Source organism: Pogoniulus pusillus, chromosome 14, assembly GCF_015220805.1.
Source record: "Pogoniulus pusillus isolate bPogPus1 chromosome 14, bPogPus1.pri, whole genome shotgun sequence".
In the NCBI taxonomy this organism is placed as follows: domain Eukaryota; kingdom Metazoa; phylum Chordata; class Aves; order Piciformes; family Lybiidae; genus Pogoniulus; species Pogoniulus pusillus.
This window is the reverse complement of record NC_087277.1, coordinates 7,315,471-7,329,571: the sequence shown is the minus strand read 5'-3', so window position 1 is coordinate 7,329,571 and position 14,101 is coordinate 7,315,471.

Here is a 14,101-nt window from a genome sequence, read left to right as displayed (position 1 = left end):
GGCTTTTTTTCTGCTCAAAATCTTAATATGTCAAGATGAGAAAGTGTGAGGTTGGAAAGCAAAAGTGATTGGTAACAGCTAAACATAGCAACCAAACAACTGCATGTATTTGAATGTTGAATCTATACTGTGATACTAACAGATTCAGCAAATATGAAATATTGACAGAATATAAGCTGATTATAGGCCAATTTGAAAGGGTATTGGAAATCATTCTCATGTAATCTTCCTGCTGGCTAAAAGAAAGCTGAGTGACAGAGCTTTCCACCTGCCCTTGGAGTTTGGCTGTGTCCTCCTCTATTTGTCCTTATGATTAACAGGAGCTAGAGTGGTGCTGCAACCCTTCCTGCACTGGAGGCACACATACTCTCTCTCTTATCTAGCTGGACACTCTTCAAACTTAGAATATCTGAGTTATACCATTTCGTAGAATCATAGAATCAACCAGGTTGGAAGAGACTTCCAAGATCATCCAGTCCAACCTAGAGTTGAAATGAGTTTCAACTCCTAAATTTCATTCTCTTGATTTCATATCTTGAATAGAGATGGCTGGTAACAGATGGGAGAAGAGCAAGATTGTGTTACCATATTAGAGATTTGGGCTGGATAGCAGGCAGTGTTAGGGTTTCCGTGTAAATTATGTCATCTGAAAGCTGTGATGTGGAGACTAACTCTGTTGGCCAAACTTTCCCATTAGTCAAAGGAGAGTGGAAGACACCTGAAGAGAGTTATGTCTGCAGGACCACTGGGGATGCTTCTCTCTTGACTGTAGAGACCAGTTTAGACTGAACAGCTGAGTCAGGGAAGGCCTGCCACATTCCTGGTGACAGTGACAAACCTCCTGGAGAAATCAGTGGCATAATAAAAAAAACAGAAGCAGGTATCCAGAATCTTAAATGCAATACTGTTCTTTATTTTTAAAGATGAATGCTTGGTGACATAGAAGGCTGGAAGAAAAGAAACTTCCCACTGAGGCAAAACTGAGGGTCACTGGCATAGATGGGGAGCTCATTCCTGAGAAATCATCTGTTTCAAAGAGTTGAAATTAATCTGAAGATTAATCTGCAAGGAAAGTGGAGAAGTGAAAATACGGGGAAAGTATAGGCTGGATGTTAGGAGGAAGTTCTTTATAGAGAGAGTGATTTGCCATTGGAATGGGCTGCCCAGGGAGGTGGTGGAGTCATCGTCCCTGGAGGTGTTGAAGAAAAGACTGGATGAGGCACTTAGTGCCGTGGTCTAGTTGACTGGCTAGAGCTGGGTGCTAGGTTGGAGTGGATGATCTTGGAGGTCTCTTCCAACCTGGTTGATTCTATGACTGTGAGACAAAGCATGATTAGTTAGCAGATATGCAGGTTCCGTTTGCAGCAGAGAACTGAATGTAACAAAGCAGTCTCCCTTGTCTTGCAAGGACAGCCCACTGTGCCCTGTGACAATGACAGATAAAGGACTGTCATTTAAAAAATAAAAAATTGAGAAGCAGTCACTTTGTGGGTCTGATTGATGAAGCCACTCAGAAAGTAAGACCTCCTCTAAAGGGGATTGGTGATTTAAACATGAGACTTGATGTCCTCCGAAGGACGGCAAAGGTGAAAGGCCATTACGCCAAAGGAAAAGGGGAGGTTTGCTGTTCAGTCTCTGTTCTCAGTGTGGCAAGGAAAAGGAGAATGAAGATGTCAAAAAATAAAATGCATTAACAATGTAAGAAAAGGAAAACAATTGCAGAACAGATTTAAATTCAATTGTGATAAAATAGAACCTATTTTGAAATTGTCTGCAGCAACCTTTTTCATCTGAAAATATTCCTGCATCAGCTGAAGTTAACAGGATTCATGTCTGAGTAGGATTTGATTTTTATATAGGAACATTTTGTTTGATATAATTTCATTTGTTTTCTGGCTCTGTCTGCTCTGCTGTGTACTTACATCTAATTTTATTTTCAGTGGAACAGTTTTTTCTCTGCTTGCAATGTAGATGTTTCCTGTTACAGAACAGCTGATGGTCCCTATATGCAGTATGGATAGGTGCATGAGTACTCTGGGTCAGACCAGTGAGACTCCTTACAACGCAACATACTTTTTACAGTGTGTCACTGACAGCTCTATAAAGCTCTGCCACCCATCACTGGAATGGGGACTGCCCTCTGAACTGCCCACTGTGTTGTAGGTCCTTCACTTACCTTGTTCTAGAAGAGGGTGTGTAGGTCAGTCTACATTGCACTGACATGAAAGCTAGTATTTTCAGAGAGGAGACTGTGGAATTCTGTTGTGGCAAGCCTGATAGGCCCAAAATAGGCTTATACATATCCTGCCTTGCCTAGGCATGTTTTTCTGCTCCACCAGAGAAGCAAGTGTGAGAAACGGACACAGAAGAACCTGCAGACACTGAGTCTGGCCTGCCCAGGGTCCTGTGGTGTAAGGTACACACACTTAGCTTGTGCCTGCCTTGTGCAGGGCCTGTTCTTTTCCCAATTTAAGGAATAGTGAGCCTATGGCTTTGCCTAACATGGCAAGGTTTGGCTAACTGCCATCTTGGTTGGCTATTCTTGTGTCCAAAGGGCAATTAATCTCAGCCCACAGTTATAAAAGGAGATTTGCAGGTAAACGATGTGCTTTGCTCCCCTGCTTTTCTGCTGTGCTCAGCCATGCTCTGCCTTTGCCTGCTGCAGTTGCCTACTGCCTTATTGTTTGCTGGTAAACTCCACTGCCACCAGTCACCGGGAGCAGACCCTGGATGCCTGCACACAATCAGCCTGTGTGGCCAGCGTGACATCGTGCTGAGAATGCATGACGTCCTGCCTTCTGCACCTGAAAGACCTGCTCAGAAGGGTCAGGAGAACAAGGTCAGAGATTGTCTCCCCAGAAGCTGGGAAGAGTCAAGTCTCAACATCTGACAAGGCAGAATCCCCTGAAAGCATTTGGGCACTGGCTGGACTGTGGCTAGCCCCCATGAGGGTAATAATAATGGTAATAATAATAATAATTTGTGAGTAAATGCTCAAATGCCTCATTGTAATTCTCCACTGCCTTCTGCCTTAGAGCAGAAAGAGCTCCTTGAGCCCATCTCCTGAGCAAGCAGCATATTGACCACAAGCAGCATTTGACCGTGGGAATCTTCTCTTCCAGTTCAGTTAATGTTTATACATTTTGCTGGTTGTTACCAGATCTAGATATTATCCATAGAATGTTTCCATGACTGTGTAAGAACCAAAATAGTATTAAAATTAGTGGTCAGCGGTGGTGAGAGTTCTGAGTGTCAAAATTAACAACCAGTATTAATTGTGGAAAATATCATCTCCCGTTAATTAATTTCCCCTCTGCAACAAATTCACACTAGGAGGTTCATGTGCATACAAAGAGAAAGCAATATCCCAACAAAGCTACCTCAGTATAACCATCTAGCATAGATGGGATGCAAGGACTAATGATCTGATTTCACTCAGTGTGGGGATACGAGGATTTTATTTTTATCAGTGTCATCACCTCTACCTTGTCCACTCTTTGTTTCACTACCCCTGTCTCAGCTCATAAAATGCTTAATCCGTCTCAAGGACATCTTAAGGGGACTAATGGTGCAGTTTGATTCACTTTTAATACACCCAGCCTCAAATCTCTTTCAGGAGGTGCCAGGAGTGCCTCTCTAAATGTACTGGCATTGAGAATGGAGAGCCTCAAATCCAGCATTTCTAAAAGCCAAGACACCTTTGAAAGTTCTGGCTTTAGTTTGGCAGGTTTTGAAGTTTGAAACATGACCTCTGAGTTTAGTTCATCAGATGCTAAACAAAGGACACAGTTTGTGCTGTTTAAAGTATCTGCATTATTTAACAGATGAAGCTGGCAAAAGCTTGCACACCCTTTGTTCCTCCTGCTCCATCCCTCTTCCAGGGGTGTACTTTCAGTCTTGGTCAGGTATGGGATTCAATTTCCATTCCCATGCTCCCTGTATTGACAGATTATTTCAGAAGGAAGAGACAAAGCAAAAGGAACAGGAATTCAGACAAGCAGCTTGGAACGTCAGGAGGTGCACATTGCCAGATGCCAAATCTATCAGCATCACTGAGTCCAACATCTTTCTACGCTTTCGAATCATCACGGGTTTATACATCTCCCCAACCCCACCCTGGTTTCTAAATCTCTCTGTCGGCCTGTATCATTTTTCTTTCTACTGGGTATTATTTTCTTGAGTTTTTTTTTTTGCTTCCATACATATTTTTATGCAAGTCAGAAAAGATGTTTTGCCACCTGCAGCTAAGCTGCCAACTGAAACTGGCTGGCGTGTGCACATTAGGCCAGGAATCTGCAAGCTTCACTGGCTGCTAATAGAGTGGCAGACTGATGTTAAGACTGTCTGGCTTTTAAGTCTCTATATATAGAGTTGGCCTTGCTAGCCTTATTATTTATTTATATAGCACTAAAGATATATGTGGCGCTTTACTAATAAATGAAGAGATGAAGTCCCTACACCGGGCCACTTACAGAATCATAGAGTCATAGAATGGTCTGAGTTGGAAGGGATCTCAAGGATCATCCAGCTCCAACCCCCTGCCATTGGCAGGGACACCTCCCACTAGAACAGGTTGCTCAAGGCCTCATCCAACCTGGCCTTGAACACCTCCAGAGAGGGAGCAGCCACAAACTCCCTGGGCAACCACCCTCACTGGAAAGAACTTCTTACTAACATCCAGTTTAAATCTCCTCTCTGCCAGTCTAAACCCATTACTGCTTGGCCTGTCATTACAAGACCTTGTAAATAGTCTCTCCCCAGCCCTCCTGTAGGCCCCCTTCAGATACTGGAAGGCCACTCCAAGGTCTCCTTGAATCCTTCTCTTCTCCAGACTGCAGAGCCCCAACTCTCACAGCCTGTCCTCATAACAGAGCTACTGCAGCCCTTTGAGCATCTTCATGGCCCTCCTCTGGACTCACTCCAACAGTTCAATGTCCCTCTTGTGTGGGGGGCTCCAGAACTGCACACAGTACCCCAGGTGGGGTCTAAAGAGTGAAGAGTAAAGGAGGAGAATCCCCTCCCTTGCCCTGCTGGCCACACTTCTCTTGATGTGGTCCAATTTAGTTTGCTGTGATATATCACAGGGTCACAAGATGTTAGGGGTTGGAAGGGACCCAAGGAGATCTAGTCCAACCCCTGATCACATTCAGGAATAGGAGCAAATAATACCAAGGGGGAACTAAGTCGTATAAGGCCCCATGAAAGAGCAAAGGTTTAACACTGGTAGCTTTGAGGACACTCTTCATAGTGACTGTGAGCAAAGTATTTGAGCTGCAGCTCCAGAGAGCTTGATTAACAGCTGCCTTGAATGGCACTTCTTTTCAATCTTTAACAGTCCACAGTGTGAATTGCTGTTGTGTTTCAAACTGAGCCTTTATTTGGCATCTTGACTTCAGCAGACCTGTGCCAGCTTACATCCTCTGAGGATCTGTCCCTAAGAAGAGAAAACACACAAGCTACCTGCATTAGCTGAGTTCTGAAGACACATCTGCAAACATTGGTGCAGTTTGGTCCCGTGTCACTATGGTTTGTTTGTAATCTGTCAGGCAGTAGAAGGTGAAATACACCTGGCATCCCATTTCCAGCAGAGGTATGTTGGAGAGTAAAACCAGTGTTAACACACTTCATTGTTTAATGTGCATTTTCTTCTGCTGTTGTACAAGACACACAAACAGCTTCTTTATTTTCTTTTCCTCTTGAGTTGTGGACGAAGCAATGAGGCGGCTCTAATGCTGATCTCTAAGGTATGCAGGCATTCTTTCCAGCAGCTGAAGGATTTATGGCAACCTGTTATTCTTATCCCATTGTTCCACTTTCTGCCTTATCTGTTGATGCTTTTTTCTTCACGTTAGGCGTTTGTTGTTGGTGGGCTGTGCTATCAAGTGCTCTAGGTCATTTTAGCTAAGGGATGCATCTCTCTGGAGTAGTATGTCAGAGAGATCTTCAAAGAAGTCTTAACAAAGGATGCATTTGAAGGCAAGAGAAGTCTGGCTATTTTAACTGTGCCTTCTTTTGATCTCTGAAAGTAGATTGTGAATGTGACGGCTCTGTATTTTCCTGTTGATTCCCTTGACTCTTGTTCTGAAAGGTTATGTTAGTTACTTTCTAGTCCAAAGGGATTCTTTTCTGTGCTAAATGCATTTCTGGAAATGTCAGCTGAAACTCCTCAGCCTTCTATTCTTGTTTGTTTTTAATATTCTCAGTTTCATCCTGCCTGAATCTCAGAACATCATCAGTTTTCACATCTTTCAAACTTTTCACAGAAGTCTGGTGCTATTGGATGTCTTGTTCATCCTTATCACTTTGCTGTCTGACAACAAAAGTGATTCACCTTTTGCATTTCAGAAGGTGGCTTATCGCTTTATTACTACTGTTATTGTCTACTCCTCTGCAGCCTTTCCTGCTTGATGAAAAATTTTCCATGGATACAAATATTTCACTCTGGCCACCTGACACATTTCTTTTCACTAAAATCTGGAATTTAATGCCAGTTTTCAACAATTCTCCAGAACTCAAAAACACATATGAAGATCAATGTGAACTGGAAGGTGTCCAGAGAAGGGCGACGAAGCTGGTGAGAGGCCTGGAGCACAGCCCTGTGAGGACAGGGTGAGGGAGCTGGGGGTGTGCAGCCTGCAGAAGAGGAGCCTCAGGGGTGACCTCATTGCTGTCTACAACTACCTGAAGAGAGGCTGTAGCCAGGTGGGGGATGGCCTCTTCTGCCAGGCAACCAGCAACAGAACAAGGGGACACAGCCTCAAGCTGTGCCAGGGCAGGTCTAGGCTGGATGTTAGGAGGAAGTTCTTCACAGAGAGTGATTGGCATTGGAATGGGCTGCCCAGGGAGGTGGTGGAGTCACCATCCCTGGAGATGCTGAAGAAAAGCCTGGATGAGGCACTTAGTGCCATGGCCTAGTTGATTGTCTAGGGCTGGGTGCTAGGTTCTAGTGGATGATTGTGGAGGTCTCTTCCAACCTGTTTGATTCTATGATTCTGTGATATGAAAAGCAAAACCAATATATTTGTTACTCCAAATAGGGATTTTTTTTTTTAAACATTGTACCCAAGCCTCTCTCTCTCTCTCTCTTCCTATTTTTCCTATTCCACCATCTGTTCTAATAAAGTATGTTTCCCCTCCTCACAAACTGATTCAGTGCTGGATATGGATAACTTTTATATATATGAAACTCCTAGCTGGTATGCCATTTGTAAAACTGTTATGGTTTTATCTGTATGATAATCAGAGTGACTAGTGTTAAAAAAAGGTGAGAGAGAGATTAATTTCTTACAAGATGCAGGAGTGTTGGTGAGAGAGCCTGTAGCAGAATGGGGGAACTTGGGAATTAAAACTAAAATGGCTCTAGGCATGCATGCAAATGTATTTGCTTCTCTGAAATCTAAAAACCAATGTGGAATTCAGGCCAAGCCTTTTTATTAACCATTTCTGAGGTGGCTGGCTCAGAGGTGATCTCATTGTTGTCTACAACTACCTGAAGGGAGGCTGTAGCCAGGTGGGAGTTGGTCCCTTCTCCCAGGCAACCAGCAACAGAAGAAGGGGACACAGTCTCAAGTTGTGCCAGGGGAGGTCTAGGCTGGATGTTAGGAGGAAGTTGTTGTCAGAGAGAGTGATTGGCATTGGAATGGGCTGCCCAGGGAGGTGGTGGAGTCACCATCCCTGGAGGTGTTGAAGAAAAGCCTGGATGAAGCACTTAGTGCCATGGTCTCATTGGTTGTCTAGGGCTGGGTGCTAAGTTGTCATGGATGATCTTGGAGGTCTCTTCCAACCTGGCTGATTCTATGATTTATTATTCATAATAAAAGTAATTTTTATATATATAAAAAAAAAATTATTATACCTTTTCAGTAAACCTGGAGCTGATTCTGCCCTATAATAGTGATCAGTTTATGTAGGTGAAATTATAGGCACACACACACAAAACAATGTGTGAAACTGAACCACAGTATGAGACTTGGCACCTCCAGTAGGAGACAGTTTTACTTGTGCTTCCTTGCATACTTGTGTTTGTAGGTGAAGAAAATACAAACAGCACAGAGATTTTTCTCCTTCACCAGGGAGAGTTTGACAGCAGAGATGAAAGGTGGACAGATACAGCTGTAATTTCTAGTACTTAGGGAAGCTCTACATAGTGTAACCATAGCACATAGAGCCTTAGGTGACTATTTAAATCCAGGTAGCTTTGGGCTTGCAACTTGTAAATCAGAGTCTCTACCTGTGCCATGTACATTGCTGTGGATTGTTTAATATCTTGAAGGCATTTTTCAGTACCAGCATTCCCAGTGCCTTAAATTAGACAGCGTTTTGCAATTTACAGCTTCATGTTAGATCATTTTGTCTCGTTCCTTTTCAGTCATTTCTAAAGAGAAGACAACCTCAAACAAAAATACTTAATAGCAGGTTTATTTCTGGGCATGTGGGGCAGCAGTTGCGTGCATCACAGAGCAGCCAGTGCAAAGAAGAGGTGGCACAGGAACTGGGTTTTTGTGCCTGAGGGAGACTCACACACTGGAAGGTCTTTGGGCTGAAAGACAGAAGACTCCAGTGGAAGAAAAATGAATATATTATTTAACAAAAGTCTAATGAGGATCTCAATTTGAGAGTCTCTACCAGGTTTCAAGGGGAAGTATACCTCTCTCCCACATTCAAATAATGCCAGAAAACAAAAGCTCTAGTATTCTCTCAGCTAATCCTGAGTTTCTATCCAATCCAGAAACATCACATTCACTTAGTATAATGAAAAAGGCTGCTGAAAGGAGATCTCATTGCTGTCTAGAACTACCTGAAGGGACATTGTGGAGAGGATGGAGTTGGTCTCTTCTGACGAGTAGTTGGAGACAGAACAAGTGGGAATGACCTCAAGCTGAGATTGGGTGGGTTTATATTGGACATTAGGAAAAAGTTTTTCATGGAGAGAGTGGTCAAGCACTGGAATGAGCTGCCCAGGGAGGTGGTTGAGTCACCAACCCTGGATGTGCTTAAGGGTCATTAGGATGTGGTGCTTAGGGATATGGTTAAGGTGAATCTTATAGAGTTATAGGTTGGGCTTGGTGATCTTGAGAGTCTTTTCCAACCTGGATGTTTCTGTGATTGTGTGAAGATACTTTTATCTCATGAGTCTCAGAAAATTGTCTTACTATTTCCATAGTTATTACATGAGATATGCTCACAGGTGGTATGTAGCAATGTTCATGAAATATGATTCTTTTCTTTTTTTTTTTTAGTTGAAGTGTGAGTTTTGTCTCTGTGGACCAAGGCGTGGGAAAATGTTGTACATACATACAACAAAATCTGTTTCTGTAGCTGAAGGGCTTCAAGGAAAAAAAAATCAAACCTATCAGGCAAACTCATGTTTTAAAGTATTAAAAAGAAATGTCTCCAAAGAGAAAGATATCAATTCTTTATGAGAGGAGGATGCTTCTCTCTCCCTGATCTCTCTTTTGAATGTCAAATTCAGGGTTTATACGGGTTACAATCCAAAGAGATGATTGCCACTTGTATTGGTATACCTGTGATGGTTTGGGTGTTCCCTGCCCCCCACACACTTTAGAAATCACCCAGACTAGACTCAGCCGGCTCTGGAAATATGAATTAAGCTATTTATTTACAGGTAACAGAATATACAAGCAAATATTTACAGTATATACAGTGATAGACAGAAATATACAAGGTAAAAGGTAATACAGAAACACAACAGCCCTCCCAGAAACCTCAGTCCCCAGAAGGGGCTCTCAACCACCCCTGCACCTTCCCCCTACCCCTCTCAACCTTACCCCAGTCCCAAGGAAGAATGGAGATTTGGCCAGGAGGTTAGGAAGCAAAGTGGATTAGCCCAAAATGGAGGGTGAGGTTAGAGAGATGCAGCTCAGCCAGCAGCCTGAGTGAGAGTGGTTATCTAATGTTTTTATTTCTTGTTCCTATACATCTCAGCAAGTGAAGTAGACATCACCACTGTTTTCTTTCCACAGCCTGTAATCTAGTTCTTCTCACCAAAACATTCTATCCAGCTTTAAACTAGCACAACACCTGAGTTAGCTTTCAATTAGTCTGTTTGGATCTGAAGAGCTACAGTTATTAAGTGTTTATAGAATATTTTATCTGACTTTGTGCAGCATGTGCCATTGGACAAGATGCTGTATAAGTACAGTCTTTGTCTCACCTAATTATAGAGTCTTTATCTCACCTAATTCTAGAAGACAGCACTAGAAGGGATCCTGACAAATTCTCTAAACTCTTCCTTTCCTCTGCTGCTCTTCACCCTAAGCAATCTCACTTTTTTCCTGAAAATCAGTGTGATGAGGTCTCCAGAGTTGTCCTGTGCAACCATTTCCAGTGCTTTACTCTCTCACTCTTTTATTTATAGCATTTTATCTGTTGTCTAACCTAAATATTCATTATGCTAATCACAGAATCAGCCAGGTTGGAAGAGACCTTCAAGGTCATCCAGTCCAACCTAGCACCCAGCCCTGTTCAATCAACCAGACCATGGCACTAAGTGCCTCATCCAGGCTTTTCCTGAACATCTCCAGGGATGGTGACTCCACCACCTCCCTGGGCAGCCCATTCCAATGCCAATCACTCTCTCTGCCAACAACTTCCTCCTAACATCCAGCCTATACTTCCTCCGGCACAACTTGAGACTGTGTCCCCTTCTTCTGTTGCTGGTTGCCAGGGAGAAGAGACCAACCCCACCTGGCTTCAGCCTCCCTTCAGGTAGTTGTAGACAGCAATGAGGTCAGCCCTGAGCCTCCTCTTCTGGAGGCTGCACACCCTCAGCTCCCTCAGCCTCTCTTCATAAGCCTGTTAGGTTCTGTCCCATTCACAGTGCATGCAAAGGGCAGTGTATCCCCCTGTCCTTTAAGAATTTCTGCCATACCCCAAAACTGTTAATGTGTCTCTTTTCTCTCTTCCTTAGAGAGAATGAGCCTCTATCAGTAACAGAAAGAGAAATAAGAGTAATAATAACTATGAAGCCCTACGCGGTGGTACCTGCTTCCAAGTGATCTGCTTCATCTGTCTTAAGCCCTCAGCATGAGATAACTCCAGAGTAGGAGTCTGAAGGGGAGCACAGACGCCGGTGCTGGCCACCTTTCCAGAGTACAGCTGCTGCGGGCCCAGAACCCCCTCCGGAGGTGTGCCCAGGAGGCAGCCTGCCCTGGCAGCGAGCGCTGCTGTCGTGCCCATGGCCGAAGCGTGAGCCGGGAGTGCCACCTGGTGCTGAGCCCTGCCTGGCAGAGGAGTGGCAGGTGCCAGAGGTGCTGGGAAAGGGTGAGGTGGGGCATACTGCAAAGCACCAAACAGCCTAATAAAAGCAAATTCATGGACAGAGTGCCTAGGGAAAACCTCACTCTGGTCCAGAAGTCCAAACTCTCTGAGTTTAATTCCTTTTGTACATTAGCAGCAACTACCTCTTCCTCAGGACGTGAGCTAGGGAAGGCTTTTCAGAGTTAAATATTTTCCTAACTTACCTGGAGTCAGTATGAGACAGAAACATGCAAGCCTTGAAGCCAATAAAACCTCCAGGTATAATCTCTGCCTCCCACTCTGATGTCAAAATCTTATTTTAAACAAAGCTGCTTTGGCACCAACTGAGCGAGTAAACAGCAAATGGAGATAAGAATTGTTGTGAACTTTGCAATCTGTTTCAAGCAGGGCAGAAAACTTCTAAGAGGTATGATCTGACCTGGAAAATTACAGCACATCCATGTTTCCCAGCTTTACCTGGTGGGTCAGTCTTAATACCTGGTATTCAGATTCCATTTACAGTATCTAGAAAGAATAAATTACTGTCCCTACTAACAGTGCTCCAACAGGGGAATAATAAATTTAACTAGAACTGGCCAGTGATTGCTATCAGAAAGTGGTGATCCAAAGACATAAAAATGCTAATTAGATGTTATTAGCTGCCCTTTTTTTTTTTTTTTAATAAAAAATACTGAAACATCATATTCTAGCAGAGGCAAAATATTTTATGTTAAGCCCATCAAAATGCTTTGTTTTACATGCTGCTGTATCATAGAAAGGATTAAAGCTCTGCTCTCCTCAGACCCCACCTGGAGTACTGTGTGCAGTTCTGGAGCCCCCCGCACAAGAGGGACATTGAACTGTTGGAGTGAGTCCAGAGGAGGGCCATGAAGATGCTCAGAGGGCTGCAGTAGCTCTGTTATGAGGACAGGCTGTGAGAGTTGGGGCTCTGCAGTCTGGAGAAGAGAAGGCTTCGAGGAGACCTTGTAGTAGCCTTCCAGTATCTGAAGGGGGCCTGCAGAAAGGCTGGGGAGGGAATATTGACAAGGTCTTGTAATGACAGGGTGAGGGGTAGTGGGTTTAAACTGTCAGAGGGGAGATTTAGACTAGATATTAGGAGGAAGTTCTTTGCAGTGAGGGTGGTGAGACACTGGCACAGGTTGCCATGGGAGGTTGTGGCTGCTCCCTCCCTGGAGATGTTCAAGGCTAGGTTGGATGAGCCCTTGAGCAACCTGCTTTAGTGGAGGGTGTCCCTGCCAATGGCAGGGGGTTGGAGCTGGATGATCCATGAGATCCCTTCCAACTCAGACCATTCTATGATTCTAAGAAAAAGGAGAGAAGGTGACTTCATCAATATTGGAATAACTGACTGAAAAAACTTAGCAAATATTCTTTCTGTGTTGTAAAACTTGTGTGGCTGTGATGGCATTTCCTTGCAGTGAGAGCAGGAATTGTCTACCAAGTGTTCTAATGTTTCCTTCCTTCTATGGAAAATTCAGATTATATACAGCAGAAAACTGGGGAAGTTAACATGGAGAACTGGGAACAGGATTGGATGAAGCAGAGAGACAGAAAATTTAAAAGCATTAAAAATTAAAATGCTGGGTCAGTGAGATAAATCACTGAACTAGCAAAGGAGGGAAGAAGGAACAAGATCATCTTTAAAAGGCCATGGACATTAGTATTGTAGTACACAGTACCTCATACCTCTTTATGCACTCCAGTATATGAGTTTTACATTAGAGTTACCCAAGTATCACAGAATCATAGAATTAACCAGGTTGGAAAAAGAACCTTTGAGATCATCAAGTCCAACCTATTACCCAACACCATCTAATCAACTAAGTTCACATTGTAACATCTTCCTGTTGTGGTTGTTGTTGTTGTCACTTTCTGGGTTTTGTGATGTTGCTCTTTTCCACTGGGCAGGCTGTGGGATGGGTAGGGGTGGGGGATAGTTTGCTGGCATCTCCTGCTTCTACATATTGCTGCCCTTCTTCTGCAAATAGGCTAAGGTAATTGTGCATTGTATTATCTTGTTTTCAGTAAAAGTCTTTCTCCCAACTCCAAGGTTTTTTTTCTTAGAATCATAGAATCAGTCAGGTTGGAAGAGACCTCCAAGATCATCCAGGCCAACCTAGCACCCAGCCCTGTACAATCAACTAGACCATGGCACTAAGTGCCTCATCTTGAACACCTCCAGGGATGGTGACTCCACCACCTCCCTGGGCAGCCCATTCTAATGCCAATCACTCTCTGGCAACAACTTCCTCCTAACATACAGCCTAGACCTCCCCCAGCACAAGTTGAGACTGTGTCCCCTTGTTCTGTTGCTGCTTGCCTGGGAGAAGAGACCAACCCCACCTGGCTACAGCCTCCCTTCAGGTAGTTGTAGACAGCAATGAGGTCCCCCCTGAGCCTCCTCTTCTGCAGGCTGCACACCCCCAGCTTCCTCAGCCTCTCCTCATAGGGTTTGTGTTCCAGGCCTCACACCAGCTTTGTTGCTCTTCTCTGGACATATTTCAGTATCTCAACATCTCTCTGGAATTAAGGATATGACAGCATGGAGGTTACCCCAAGCTACCTCCCCAAGGCAGCATCTAGGGATGCAGAGCTGCTCTCCCTCCCCAGTGACACCCCTGAGCACAGGTTCCACGCAGAGTCATGGGGATCTGGTGGCCTTCAAAATACTGTCCTGACTATTTGATGTGGAAGCTGGAGGCTTTAGCTCCAGACAGTGCAAGTTCTTTTGCTATCCATCAAAGGCTCTGGCTTAATTGTCCACCAAGAGATTTCCTGAAGAGTTAAACCCTGCACCGGCAGTATAGAAATAGTCATTCCA